The following is a 15,307-nucleotide window of genomic DNA, read 5'->3' as shown; positions in this document are numbered from 1 at the left end:
TTTACTATTAAGGCCTTTTACCTTTGTTAGTATGGACTACATTGCATTCTCAAAGTGTGCAAGACTGAACCACGCTAAAGGAACCTTGAGATCCGCGACGTCACACCAGCGTACTGCCAACGCTGGGGTCAAGGCAGGAAATTAAAACAATAACAATTTCACAGTGGCCTTCAGTTTGTCTTTTTATATTCAACCTACTACTAAGACATCAACGAAAACAGAACTCTAAAAGAATATTTCGTCAGCATAAAGTGATATAGGGTTAATGGGACAAATCTTCTCGGGCACGATGCGTTTGCGCGGTCACGATCCTATAAAACCTAAGAGAGGGGGGTACATAATCCGGCCGAGGACGTGTCTCCCGAACGTGTCACGTGTACGTGTCTCGGGCAAGGCGCACAAAAAGAGAAAGAGTGACAGAAGCTCTTCATGGCGAGGCGGATATTTCTGCCCGCATCTACATCACCTCTCATTCGTCTGCTACTCTGCACAGAGAAGGCGAAGGGGCATAGAAGATTCGAGAGAAGAGTGAAAAAAAAAACGAGGACATGTAGGTACTTTTGATGAGTTAAGAATGCGAAAGCATCAATGTCCAATTGAGCGCCCCTAAGTGGTCCTTCGAGTTGTGAACTCCTTGCGGACAAGCGAGCGCTTGGCCAACGCCTCCTAGATAGCACAAAGCCGGCGCACTTCGATCCATGACGTCATGCTACCTTGCCCGACTCCCACAGAATCTAATGGGGACGCACCCGAGTAAGCCGCAGTGATTTTGACATCACCACTTTCGTCACGCCGGGTTTCGCAATGGAAATTTCGGTCCAAGTAGCATGATGACATAAAGCAGAATGGACAGGCGTGGTATCTGGGAGGCGCTGGTTTAGCCCTGTGGGTAAGGCACTGGGGTTCTGCGCGTGGGGTCGTAGATGGGAAGCTTTATACTGCCAACGTTTTTCCTTTCGAATTTATTATGTTTTTATACATTCATTTTCTTTATAGCGATTACCGAGACGAGGTTATAACGCAGGCGAGTGCTTGCGCTGACGAGGAAAGCGCGGATAATACTGGGTTCTGTGAGCGAGGATGACGTGGCGTCGCGCCGATGCCCTCTCCCTCACGCAACACCTGGCGGGCCAGCGCAGCAGCAAGTGTTCGCATTCGACCACTCTGCTCCGTTGACGCGCGCCCTTTGAGCCTTTTTAAGTACTTTTCACGTCAAACAATAAAACAAAAATGAAATGAGCGAGTAGACCTGATAATGACATAATCAGTGAATGCATCGGCACTTGGCCTTCCCTTCTGGTGCCACTCACGCGTACTGATGGGGACCAATTCTGGTCGGTATGGGGCTACCTGGTGAAAACCGCCTTCTTGAAGATGACGCGGCAGATGGGAACGTTGAAATGGCGAAGAAATTGGCACGCGCTCGTAACCTTAGAGGCGGCTAGAGAGCGAAGTACACAGTGAAATTTTGTGGGTTGTTCTAACCGCTAAAAGGAACCATTTTCTGGGGCCACGTTCCTACTCCTGGGAGAGCTCCAACGGTTTCCTTGTCTCGCTGGCACTAGAGCGCACATTACAGAGTGCGTTACGGGGTGTAACCCGACGCACTCGGCCACGCGGACCGAAATATTTGTCGATACTAGGCGGTAATAGCCCGATTCCTCTTGCGCTCTATACGGCCCGAATAGGATTGAGCAACGTAATGGTATACCTTTCAGGAGAGGGGAGAAACGAGACGGCCTTTTCTCCTCCGTTATGACCCTCCCATTACCCGGCCGATCACGATGAAACTCGCGAGAACGAAAATCGCTGCGAAAGAGGAGATTCCGTGCCAAGAGGGGTTGGGTGTAGTGAGGGCCCGCCCCGAGCAATACGGAGCGCCCCAGAACAGTGGCGAAATTGCGTTGGTGCGGTACCTATCAGCGCCCGGCCGCTCGAAGTCATTGGAGCTTTCTGCGAGAGCACGGTCTCGGTTTTCCCTTATTCTTTCCTCCGAGTTCTACCGTTACCGACAGTACAAGCGTCGCTACGCTTTCTTTCTGCAAACAACGGCCAAGTACACCGTTGGTATGCTCCAAACGAGTGACCGTCGACATAGTTGATGCGAGTCGTGGTATGCGCTATTTGGCCGAAGCTATCAGCATATCGGTGGTACATGCAGCTGCTGCTGCGAGTGCTGTGTTGCTGTGGCACTAATACTGTCGCGTCGTTATGCCAATCTACTCCTCTAAAGGCGCAGATAAATTCCGGCGTGAAGTGCACGCGCGCCAGGCGCCCGCGGCCGGCCGGAAATAGAGCAAGTCCTATCCAACACCTCCTAAAGCCGTCTTTCAAGGAGGTGTTGCTATATCTCACGCCAGAGCAGCTAGGCCAGAGTGCACTAGCTGGGCTGGTAGGCAGCACGCTGTTGTTGTTGTTGTTGTAGCCTCCGATGCGTGTGGCTCCTACCCACGATGGGGGATTGGCCAAGAAATGGGTGGATTATTCGAAATTATTATGGAGCATAAAGTCTACAGCTTGGATTAACTAAAGCATAGAGTTTCACACAATCACTAGAAGGTGAAGAAGAAGTGACCGTAGCGAGCAGCTTCAGCTTCGGGCTCTCCGCATTTTCTATTTTATTTTCTGTGATCTCTGCCATCAGTGACAAAAAAACTGGGGGACGTCGTCCTCTGCAATGGGGGACTCAAACCCCACCCACCAGGTCCTGAACGGCCAGTTCGTTATGCCGCCGACGTGAGTGACCGCTTAGATTAAGTCATCTGATGACGCCTCTACTGAAGATATGGGCTCGGACAGCAATTTTACCTTGGTGTCAAGCCGACGTCTGAAGAGAAAAATAAGAAGGACATCACCGACCAGTCATCAGGCGACGAAAAAGGCAAGTGGCAAGCAGTCATACACTATTGCATACGTAGGAACAACGGCAGCTGACTGAATAGGAACCTCAATTCACTGAATAGGCAGAGCTTGTCGAAATATTTCGAACGGACTGCCCATAGTCAAGTTTAAGAAATACGTATAAACGCTGCAAAGAACAAAATCTCGGTGGAAGTCAATACACCGACAATACTGGAAACACTGAAAAACGTCACCCCGTTTGGAAGCATCGCTGTTCGCGCATTCCTCCCATGCGGCAAGGAAGCGACGACAGGCGTCATCTGCGACGTGGAGATTGATATTACAGACACTGACCTGGCGAAACTACTATCATCGTCGGCTCCTGTGCCCAGCTTTCACCGTTTTGGACGATACCAATGTGTGGAATTAGTGTTCCAGTCAGAAACTTTGCCAATACACGTCAAGGTTTGATATGTGAGGGATTCGGTACGACCTTAGGTGCCGAGGCATTTACAGTGTAACAAATGTATGAGACTTGGGCATGTCAGTGCAGTTTGCAAGGGTGCAGTAACATGCAAACGATGTGGTGGACCTTATGGAGACAGCAATTGCAACGTTGTTGCAAAGGGTCCTAATTGTTCTGGTGCCAACGACACAACTTCAAAAGGGTGCCCAAAGATCAGGGATGAAATGGCTATTCTGAAGACGATTGTTAGAGATCATTCCAGACACAGGAAAGCGGCAAGGGCTATCCGCCACCGCAGGCGCCATTCACGACACCGAAGTCGACGGGACTGTAGCCCTCCTCGCGTAGAAGGATCGACGGCTCAAGTGCAGATTCCACCCCCTCCTCGTCTCAGGAATGAAGAAGCACGTGCCGCAAAGCCTTTCTATTCTACGAAAGTGCCAGGCGACTCGTCATTGGCCCCAAACACATTGACGACTAAGTGGCCCTCGTTACCATCAACGCCTGTGGGAACGCCTTTATGTATTCGCTCCTACACGTACTGAAGAGAATGAAAAGATGGATGATATTGAAGTCAAGAGCATGTTGAAAAATTTGATGGACTCCATGCGCAGAATTCTTTCCGGCCTAAGTACCCCAGCTGCCAAGGCGGCCGTGCAGCTACTTGAAGTGTTGGAACCACTTCTAGTGGTTCTTTACTAAGCAAGTATGGCGATGATGTTCGAAGAACGGATGCATCAATCGCTTGTTATGCAACGGAATGCTCGAGATCTATGCGGTCATTTGTCGGATTTCCGACAACTGGTATTTAAGTACCAATTTCCAGCTACTGTTACCAGTGCACCTTATGTGGATTCTTCTTTCCGCATTTCTGTATACGTCCAACTAAGGTCTCGTAAGGACCAAACCTCAAGCAAAGTATTGGTTTGTATACGTCACAATCTGACGTACTGCAGACATGACAACCCATCGCATACAGCTAATGATTACGTACAGACGATTTTAAATAGGCTTCATGGGCGCCGCCATCTTGGGCTGTCGCACAAACAGCTTCTGTTTTATCCGACGTAAAGTGACTCAACATGGTCATGAAACGCTGAGCGCATTTATACAACTATTTTCGTGCTTGCGAATTGACTGTAGTAACGCACACGTCGTTGTTAAAGACAAAACAGCAGCGTTAACAGCCCAAGATGGCGAAACCTAAAAGCTTCCGTAAAGTAGACCGTGCCTTACCATAAAACATACATGGCGCACGTTCGGAGTGATTGGAGGATACATCCACGCAAGAGCTAGGATCAAATGCTCGCATCTCATGTCTCTGCTGCATGAATCGCAAGGTCCTCATATTGTGATTGGTCACTTTAACGCCCACCATCCCCTGTCGGGTAGCGATTTCATGAATTCTCATGGCAAACATTTGGCCGACTTCATGAGTAGTCAGGGACTAAATGCGCTCAATTACGGATCTACTACGTTTATTCGTGGCAAGTCCTAGAGCAGTTGCCTTGACCTAAGATTTGTATCAAGAAGCCTTCTGTCTTCAGCATGCTGGTCGATGGATCTAGACTCATGGTAGTGACAACCTCCCAACTTACGTTCAGTTTAGCTGGTTTCGCCATTCAGCCTCACGGTGCATTCGTCAAACAGACATGATTTTATTTAAGACCTATGTCGACATCGCCTATCAGAGTATGACATCTCCTTCCGAAATAGAGGACATCATTGCATCTGCCTTGCGGGACAAAACCAGAGAAGTTAGCGTACCGAGGCACAGATATTTAATTATGAGGTTTTACATGCCAAAAACACTTTCTGATTATGAGGCACGCCGTAGGGGGGGACTCCGGAAATTTTGGCCGCCTGGGGTTTTTTAACGTGCACCTAAATCTAAGTACCCGGGTGTTTTCGCATTTCGCCCTCATCGAAATGCGGCCGCCGTGGCCGGGATTCGATACCGCGACCTCGTGCTCAGCAGCCCACCACCATAGCCACAGAGCAACCACGGAGGGTGCCGAGGCACAGATCATCAGTCGACATACAATATGAGGCGCTTCATGCAATCCGTCGCCGTGCGGAACTGCGATAAAGGAACAAAGTCACCGTCAAATCATTCGAACAGTAGCCGAGCTCAACGACATGTTCTTCGAGATCTGGGAAAGCTTAACAGACGGCGTTGGAGGACATTCTGTGGATCTCTAGATCGAAGACAGCCTCTAAGATCTGGCTGGTCATACTAAGTCTCCAGACAACTCCACAACAAAGACACCCATTTCGTGCGGTGGCTCTACATCAACGCCGGACCGAATCGGAGGTAGCAGAGGACTACTGTAAACTCATTGTGTACGCATCTAATGCAGTGACTTCATCCCTTGTCACCATCGCACTCCCGTCAACTGATGAGCGACTCGAAGTACCTTTTAGGATACAAGAGCTTCCTGCTGCGATTTCAGTTTCCCGACGCTCATCAGCACCAGGACCTGATGGAATTACGTACGCTGCGCTCTGCTATCCTAGCACAGAATCACGAACGTATCCTTCTAACTTTTTATAATACGACGTGGGAGACAGGAAATGGTCGGTTTCCTGATTTTATGCATGCATTCAGAAGAGGTCGTTCTACCAATGACGGCGTTGTCGACTTGGTCTTCACTGCTGGACAGGAAAGAAGTCGCTGTCGGTTAGTTGGAGCTGTTTTTCTGGACATTAAGGGTGCGGGCGACAATCTGCTCCATTATGCAATCCTTGATGTACTGGTAGATTTAGACGTCAGTGACTGGCTATATGCATGTATTGCTAGCTGCCTAATTGGCCGAACGGTGTATATGTCGATAAGTGATGGCGACACCGGACAGTACCATATACATCGAGGTGTCCCACAGGGGGGAGTTCTCAGTCCAACTCTTTTCAATACTGCGTTGATTGGACTTGCATCTGAACTTACTAACACGGTGAAGATTAGCACATATGCGGACGACATATGCATATGGGCATCTGGAGCAACCCATCCCAAATGCGCGCTAGGCTTCAACGTGCAGTGACAGTCAGAGCTAAATATCTGCGGCGTCAAGGCCTGCAGCTCTCAACAGAAAAATTTTTCGTGATTGGATTTAAGCGAAAACGAATGATCAGGGGCCCTGTAACTTAAAACTATTCCAATATGCTTTTATTACAATCTGCTGACGGAAACTGTGCGTAACCGCCAACGCAAGCATCAGGCGGTGACCCGAAGGGTTGTCTGAACCGACCAATCAAACGCTCTCCTCATTTATAGGAGGTCACTTATGTTTGCTTTAATACAAATAACATTGCCTTTACTGAGCGGCTTGTGTTTTCTAATTGGCTGGCAAGAGGAGGCGAGGAGCACGCTCAAGTGGAGAGGGGTTCGATGGGGCCGAGTAAGTGCACTGAAAATCAATAACCGGTTAAAGAGGGTGGTGCCGGCGTCGGCGATTGGTCCTCTTTCCCTTGCTTAGCTTGTGGTGGCTGGTCGAAAATCACAGTGGCATGCAACGGAAGGTTCAGAATGCCGCTAAAACGGATCCTTAGCAAAGAAGAGGTGGCATAGCGAGGTCGTAAACGTGCCGAAAGTGCTAGAAAACGTTACCCTTCCACGCAAGAAGTTTTAATGTACGCAAATAAACCCAACTCTCCGGCAGGAGCCAGTAGCCAGTGCCTGAGCGATCGGGGGCAGCCAGCTTTTATTTCTTTCAGAACAGGGCAGCCTGCGGCTATTCAGAAAAAAATTTAGTGTTGTTCGGCATATTAATGCATCCTTAACGCGTACATGTCACTTCGACGCGATGAGTTTTCGCGGTTTTGTGATGTCGCGTGACAGGCAGGTGAAGTGGTTGTAGCCTGAAAGCCTTTGACCAATACCCGAGGGCTAATGGCGAAAAGGCGTCGAATCAGAAATAACTGTTTTGTTTTCATTCAGTCCACTCATGCATAATCAGTGTGCAATGTCATATCAGATGGGGAGCTATCGCAGCTTTCGTGACACAGGCGAAGTGGGGGTGGTTCAAAAAATTTTTTGACTAATCGCGCAGGGCTGATTACAGAATTGGAATAGAAAAGTTTGGAATAGCTTTAAGTTATAGCACCCCAGGTATCCTATAAGCGTTAACGGTGTAGCGATATTTGCGATAGCGCACCACAGATTGCTTGGCTTAGTCATAGAGCGGGGATACTCCTGGTTAAGACACGTCGCCGCACTGATGTCAAAGCTGAAGAGTTTTGTTCACGTCCTTGGCGTCGTTGCAGGGGGGGGGGGGGGGCCCTCGGCGTCGTCATTACTCCAATTGTACCAAGCACTATTCGTAGGGAATATAAGGTACAGCATGCCGGCGCTCCCAAGCATGGGACTTACTTAGCTGTGAGCGCACGCTGGAGAGCATTCAAGCTCAAGCATTGCGCAGATGTTTGGTCCTCCCACGATGAACGCCAACCAATAGAACAATAGCGGAAGGTGGTCGTGCTTGTTCTATAGGTGTATAGCTGCTCTGAGAACCTCGTTGAATACACCTTCGCGTGTTGACCCGACACAGGCACCATCCTGTGTCATCGCTCCCGGCTAGCCACCAATGTTCCAGCTTTTCAAGGACTTCATCGCGTCATCGGAGTGTTCTGCCGTCAAGATTTTCTCCCGCCTGTATTTCGAGAACAACCCCTTGGGTTCTGCATAAACGTTTCGTTGAATTGCAGGTCCCTGGAATTACAAAAAAGTGGTCCATTGCATCTATTGCACTTAAGCAACTTACCCTGTTTCATATTTTTGCAGAGTACGGAGATACTGCACACGTGTATAACGATGGCTGTCACACCATATGCTTCCACTGCAGCCTTCGTCATCCCACATATGATCATCGCTCGGTGGTTTAGCCTAGACCATAGATCAACGTCAACTGCCGCAGAACTTGTTGCTATCCGGGAGGCACTTTGATTTCTCTCCGAGGAGCCTCCTCACGCATGGACGATATTCTGCAGTTCCAAGCCAGCTCTCCAAATGATTGACTGTGTCCTCAGACGGGCCCATATTATTCAATGGCTATAGAAATTACAGAGCATCTTCACCGCGCAAATAGAAATGGCCACAATGTCACCTTCCAGTGAATACATTCACACTGTGGCGGAATAGGGAATGAACCAGCAGACGCTGAGGCTAAAACTGCTTTAAATAATGCGTCTGAAGTACGCATTCCTTTCTCACGAACCGACACAAGCGCCCTACATTGTCGCGTAATACGCAACCGTACGTTGGAGCACTGGACCCAACGAGATCGACGACACAAGCGAGTGCACAAATGGAACAAATAAATGAAATTGCGTATGCCTCACAAGCTCAAAGCTCAAACCGGATTCGCCTTGGTGTCCCATTCACCAACCGTTATAGACAGCTGACAGGTTGCAGTGATACTAGCCCAAACTGTGAATACTGTGAGGTACCAGAAACATTTGATCATATATTTTGCGTGTGTCCCAGGTACACGCAAGAACGACAGCAACGGTTCTTTTCTATTGCAAACGTCGATAAGAGGCCGCTATCAGACGAGTTTCTTTTAGGTCCTTGGCCTAATGCAAACAGCGCAGTCCTGATAACAAGTGCCGCTATAGCCTTTCTCCAAGACACTGAGCTAGACGGACGGCTTTGGAGATGCTACAACTCTGTGAACTTGTATATACGCATCTCTTCCTTATACCATCATCATTCATCAGCCCTTTCCCTCCCCGTCCATTTTCGCCAGTGTAGAGTAGCAGGACGCAGCAAGTTATAGCTAAGGCCGACCTCTCTGCCTTTCTGTAAAGGTTTCTCTCTCTCTCTCTTTAGAGGGAACTCCAGGTCTAGTTTCTATGGAAGCTGCAATCGGGGCGTCTCAACCAGCATGGGATTGATGGGGATATGCATTTGCCTAAACTTTGTTCTTCTATTTTGATCCGGTTTCGTGACTGTAAACTGTCAATTTTCATCAAAGCACTGTATTGCGCACACACGCGCACACATACGCGCACACACATGCGCACACACACGCACACGCACACGCACACGCACACGCACACGCACACACGCACACGCACACGCACGCACACGCACACGCACACACACACACACACGCACGCACACACACACACACACACACACACACACACACACACACACACACACACACACACACACACACACACGCACGCACGCGCACACGCACGCATATATATATATATATATATATATATATATATATATATATTGTAAGCATTTATGAGGACTTCATCTTCATCTGTACAAAGTCATCATCAATCATCGACTCGTGTTCGTTTTTGCGTCGGCGCCATTTTTCCTTCTTGGAATAAAGCGTCGTCTCAACCGTGGTATTTCAAGTGGTGGAGGCGCTTTAAGATCCCTTCGACCTCAATCCACTTCAAGATCTCTCCTGGAGCTACGTTCGGGACGCCGCTTACGCCAAGAGGCCGCCATGTCGCAAGACCAGACCGCAGCATCCACCATCTCGGTTCAAGTGCCAGCCACCCCCAATCCCAGCTCTCCCAACAACCGGTACCGCGACCCTGAAATCTTCTCTGGCTTGCCTGGTGAGGACGTTGAAGACTGGCTCGACAACTACGATCGTGTCAGCGAATACAACAACTGGAACGAGACATCGCGGTTAAACAACGTGCCATTTTACGTCTCTCAAGTAGCCAAGACATGGTTCCTGAATCATGAGAGAGACTTCCGTGATTGGTCGTCCTTCAGGGAGCAGCTACGGCGGATTTTCGGCACGCCCACGGTTCGTTCGGAAGTTGCGAAAAAGAGGCTGTCTGAGCGCGTCCAGCATTATGGCGAATCGCATACCTCGTACATTGAGGACATCCTCGCGCTCTGCCGCCGTGTCGACAGTGCCATGCCAGAACCTGATCGCGTGCGACACCTTCTTAAGGGTATCGGATCTACTGCCTTCAACGCACTCGCCGCTCAAAACCCTTCGACGGTGTCGGACGTCGTCTCCGTCTGTCAGCGCCTCGACGCCCTGCAGTCAATCCGCTTGCAACCAGACTTTTCCGACAACCCCCTGGCAACCAGTATTGAGCTCCGGTCTATCATTCGAGCCATAATTCGTGAGGAATTGCAAGCGCATGGCTCAACCCCTTGCAGCAGCGCTCACGTCCAACCTGCTTCTACTGACCTGCGCGGTATTATTAAGGAGGAATTGGCCTCCCTGCAGAACGCCCAGCATGCCAACGCTTCTCCATGCCCACAACCAGCTTCTTACGCCCAGATTGCTGCAATGCCAGCCGCGCCGTCTCCAATTACACCATCTGCGCCTGTTCACGATCACCTGGCACCTTTAGTCACCCGAGCTCCGAACCCGCCTTACTACTCTGCCTGGCGTTCGTCGAGGCCTATCTGCTACTACTGCGGCTTTCGAGGACATATCTCCCGGTTTTGCCGACGCCGCCAGCAAGACGAACGTCGTGGTTACGCGGCCTTTGAACGCGATGAGCCACCTCCTCGCATTTACCGCACTTATGACGATACTCCTCCCGTTCGCCGATCTCCATCTCCGGCCGACTTCTCCAACACCGCACTCAACACACGTGCCTCGAGACGCCGCTCCCCATCGCCGCTCCGACGTTCTGTTTCGCCACTTCGACCTGTCTCCCAACTCCATGTCCAGCGACCGGAAAACTAACCAGTGCAGTTTTTGGAGGGAAAACTGCATCACCGCGAAGTGCTCCAAGTCCTCCTGAACGTCCTTCGAACATGTTATTGGTGTCTGTGGAGGGTGTGCCTTTGTTAGCTCTGATTGACACGGGAGCTTCTATATCTGTTATGCGTGCCGACCTGTGCTCTCGTCTGCGGAAAGTGAAGACGCCCTATACTGGATCATCCCTGATTGGGGCTAATGGAGCAATCATTCGACCATCAGCCCAATGTACAGCACGCGTCTTCATTGATGGTATCTGTCATCACATTAAGTTCGCGATTTTATTCCCGTGCGCTCATGAACTAATTTTAGGTTGGGACTTTCTCTCGTCAGCGTCCGCTTTAATCTCTTGCCGTCAACGTGTACTCCATATGAGCGAGACAGTTCATTGCGGCGGTAGTACCGATGAGCCACGACTGCGTTTTCTCACTGCTGCCGATTCTGTACTGCCTCCCGGCCACGAGCAAGTCATAAGTCTCTCTTCTACGGTCATCACCAATGGCGACGTGTTCATCACTCCTTACGGTCGCTGTCTTGCCCGTGGGATTGTCTTCGCTTCCTGCATGGTGCGGTTCAAAGAAAGCTCTGCATTAATCATCGCTTTAAATGCGACCACTGAGACAATCCTCCTACCTCAAGGCTCCGCAGTGAGCTGTTATGTGGATACCCAACCAGTCTCCCTGCTTCCTCTTGCCGCCTCGCCAGCTCTTCCTCAACAGGACAAATCTGCTTCATCTGCCCTTACTTCCGTGATAAGCCCTGACCTTACTGCTGCTCAACATGAAGCATTGCTAAAATTGCTTACGAAGCACCAGGCCTCCTTCGATATGGATACTTCGTCCCTCGGACAGACTTCCGTTGCCTTCCATCGTATCGACACCGATGGCCAGACTATTGTACGCCGTCGTCCCTACCGAGTCTCTTTGGCCGAACGCAAAATCATCGAGGAGAACGTCGCCGATATGCTGAAAAGAAGCGTCATACGTCCCTCCGCCAGTGCTTGGTCATCACCCGTCGTTTTGGTGCAGAAGAAGGATGGATCGGTACGATTTTGTGTTGACTACCGTGCGCTAAACAAGATCACCCGTAAGGATGTATATCCGATGCCCCGTATCGATGACGCCCTTGATTCGTTGCAAGGCGCGCAATATTTCTCCAGCCTTGATCTTCGCTCCGGATATTGGCAAATCCCAATGCACGAAGCGGACAAAGAAAAGACCGCCTTTTCTACTCCGGATGGTCTTTATGAGTTTAATGTAATGCCTTTCGGTCTATGCAATGCTCCCGCCACATTTGAAAGAATGATCGACACGGTTCTTCGCGGCCTCAAGTGGAAAACTTGTCTATGTTACCTCGACGACATCGTCGTGTTTTCCTCGACTTTCACTGACCATCTGCAACGCTTAGATGAAGTGCTCACATGCCTTTCTAATGCCGGACTTCAACTAAACACGAGGAAGTGCCGTTTCGCTAGCACAACGATTAAAGTCCTGGGTCATCTCGTTAGCAAAGACGGCATCCAGCCCGATCCGGATAAAATTTCCGCGGTGCTCAACTTTCCACGTCCACTTCGTGCAAGAGAACTGCGCAGCTTCATTGGACTCGCCTCATACTTTCGACGTTTTATCCGGAACTTTGCCAGCATTGCCTCGCCCCTCCACAAGCTCCTTGCTAGTTCCAGTTCCTTCGATTGGAACGATCAGTGTGAAGCCGCGTTCCAAGAACTCAAGCGCGCACTAACATCCCCCCCCTGTTCTTTGTCATTTTGATGACAAGGCGCCCACATTAGTGCATACTGACGCCAGCGGTCACGGAATTGGTGCCGTACTGCTGCAGCGCGACCACGAATTTTGCGAAAAGGTTGTTGCATATGCAAGCCGCACTCTCACTTCCGCAGAAAAGAAGTACTCGATAACCGAACAAGAATGTTTGGCTGTTGTCTGGTCCATTCAGAAATTTCGTCCATACCTCCATGGTCGACATTTCACGGTTGTGACCGACCACCATGCCCTATGTTGGTTGTCGACGATCAAAAACTTGTCCGGGTGCCTTGGCCGCTGGATACTCCGATTGCAAGCATATGATTTCAATGTCATATATAAGTCCGGACGGAAGCACCAAGATGCCGATGCTCTTTCACGATGCCCATTACCACCATCATCGGAGCACATCACATCACCTTGTCAAATTGGCCGCATGGAGGACGCTTCGTCTCTTACACCGATTTCTTCCTTGACTTCACCAAACCGCCTTTCAGTGCTTTCCACTCACCAGCGCGCCGATTCCTATTGCCATAGTATCATCAATCGCCTTAGCGGTGTTTCATCTCCGCCCAATGCCAGGCTACGGAAACAACTCAAACTGTTCAAGTTTGAAGACGACGTGCTCTACCGGTACATTTTTCACCCAGAAGGCCATCGATGGGTTCCCGTTCTACCGCGCTCTCTTCGCGCTGCAGTTCTGCAGGCCTCACACGATGACCCGACGTCAGGCCACTTGGGTTACAACAAAACACACGAGCGCATACGCAGCCGATTCTATTGGCCAGGCCTTTCCACGAGCATAGCTAGATATGTTGCCTCGTGCACGCTTTGCCAACACCGTAAGCGACCTACTACTGCTCCGGTCGGGACCCTACAACCACTTCCTTGTCCAGCACAACCCTTCTCTGTCGTCGGCATTGACCTTTTCGGGCCACTCCCACCTACTCCAGACGGCCACCGATGGATCGTCACTGCTGTTGACCATTTGACCCGGTACGCTGAAACAGCCTCAATACGCTCAGGAGCTGCCTCAGAAGTAGCAACCTTCTTCTTGCAGGCTGTCTACTTACGTCATGGGGCGCCTCACGTTCTTTTGAGCGACCGAGGCAAGACATTTCTTTCAAGCACTCTTAATCAAGTTCTGCAAGCGTGCAACACCGTGCACAAGACAACATCTAGCTACCACCCTCAAACCAACGGCCTAACAGAGCGATTTCATCGCACGCTGTGTGACATGCTATCCATGTATATTCAACCTGATCATCGTAACTGGGATGCGATTCTCCCATTTGTAACATTTGCGTACAATACGTCTGTTCAACGGACCACCGGATACTCTCCGTTTTTCTTAGTATACGGCCGCCATCCCACCTCATCACTCGACGTTTCTTTCTTCTCTGGCCCCGTCAACGCTTCACCATTCATTTGCGACCAGTTTGTGTCTCGTCTTGCCCAATGTCGTCGTCGCGCCCGTATGAACACTGCAGCCAGCCAAGACGATCGCAAACGTCGGTACGATGCCTCTCATCGCGCCGTTTCCAACCGCCCTGGTGACGATGTGCTCCTATGGACCCCTGCGCGAACACCCGATTTATGTGCGAAGCTTGAGTCTCGATATCTTGGCCCCTACAAAGTCATCGAGCAGACCTCGCCGGTGAACTATCGCGTTACACCTGTTGAGGCCCCAACCGACCGACGCTGCCGCGGAACAGAGATCGTGCACGTTTCTCGCCTGAAGCCCTTTCATATTCGTTCCACTGTCTAGTGTGCGGCCAGGCTGGCCGCTTCCGTCCACGGGGGAAATTAGTGTAAGCATTTATGAGGACTTCATCTTCATCTGTACAAAGTCATCATCAATCATCGGCTCGTGTTCGTTTTTGCGTCGGCGCCATTTTTCCTTCTTGGAATAAAGCGTCGTCTCAACCGTGGTATTTCAATATATATATATATATATATATATATATATATATATATATATATACTGTATTAGAATTTTCAAATGGCAGGATTCCAACACCGGACCTCTAGCAAGTAAGCCCGACATTGGAGCCATTACGCCACGAACGCATGAATTGAAAAGGGGCATAGAACACGTATATCAATTTCTCGCGGACAAACGACCGCTTTGACATGCTTGGCGCGTTTATATTTCGCCACCTCGACTGGCTGAATCACTGCAATGGACCTTTTCAGATAGGGTGCCTCGATCTCCTCTTTGCCCACCGCTCTGCACATGTACGGAGCGGCGGGTGAGGAGGGCATCGAGGCTCCATAGTTTGAGAAAGTCACGTGTGCCCCTAGCCACAGCCCTCTCAGTTACCCCGACGAAAGTGCGCCGGCGCCGCTATCGTCTGATACCGCCATGTATATACATGGACGTTGTGACGGGAACAAGCAATATGAATCGTTTTCCTGCTGTGTTGGGACAGCAAGTGCTGTGGAAGCTTCCCGATCTTTTCCTATATGTGCAAATTTTCGCTGATCATGCTTCAAATTTAGAAAAATTATGCAAGTCCGCACATTTTTACGTTGTTTGT

This window comes from Dermacentor andersoni, chromosome 11 (assembly GCF_023375885.2).
Source record: "Dermacentor andersoni chromosome 11, qqDerAnde1_hic_scaffold, whole genome shotgun sequence".
Lineage (NCBI taxonomy): Eukaryota > Metazoa > Arthropoda > Arachnida > Ixodida > Ixodidae > Dermacentor > Dermacentor andersoni.
The sequence above is the reverse complement of the archived record's forward strand: the minus strand, read 5'-3'. Positions refer to the sequence as shown.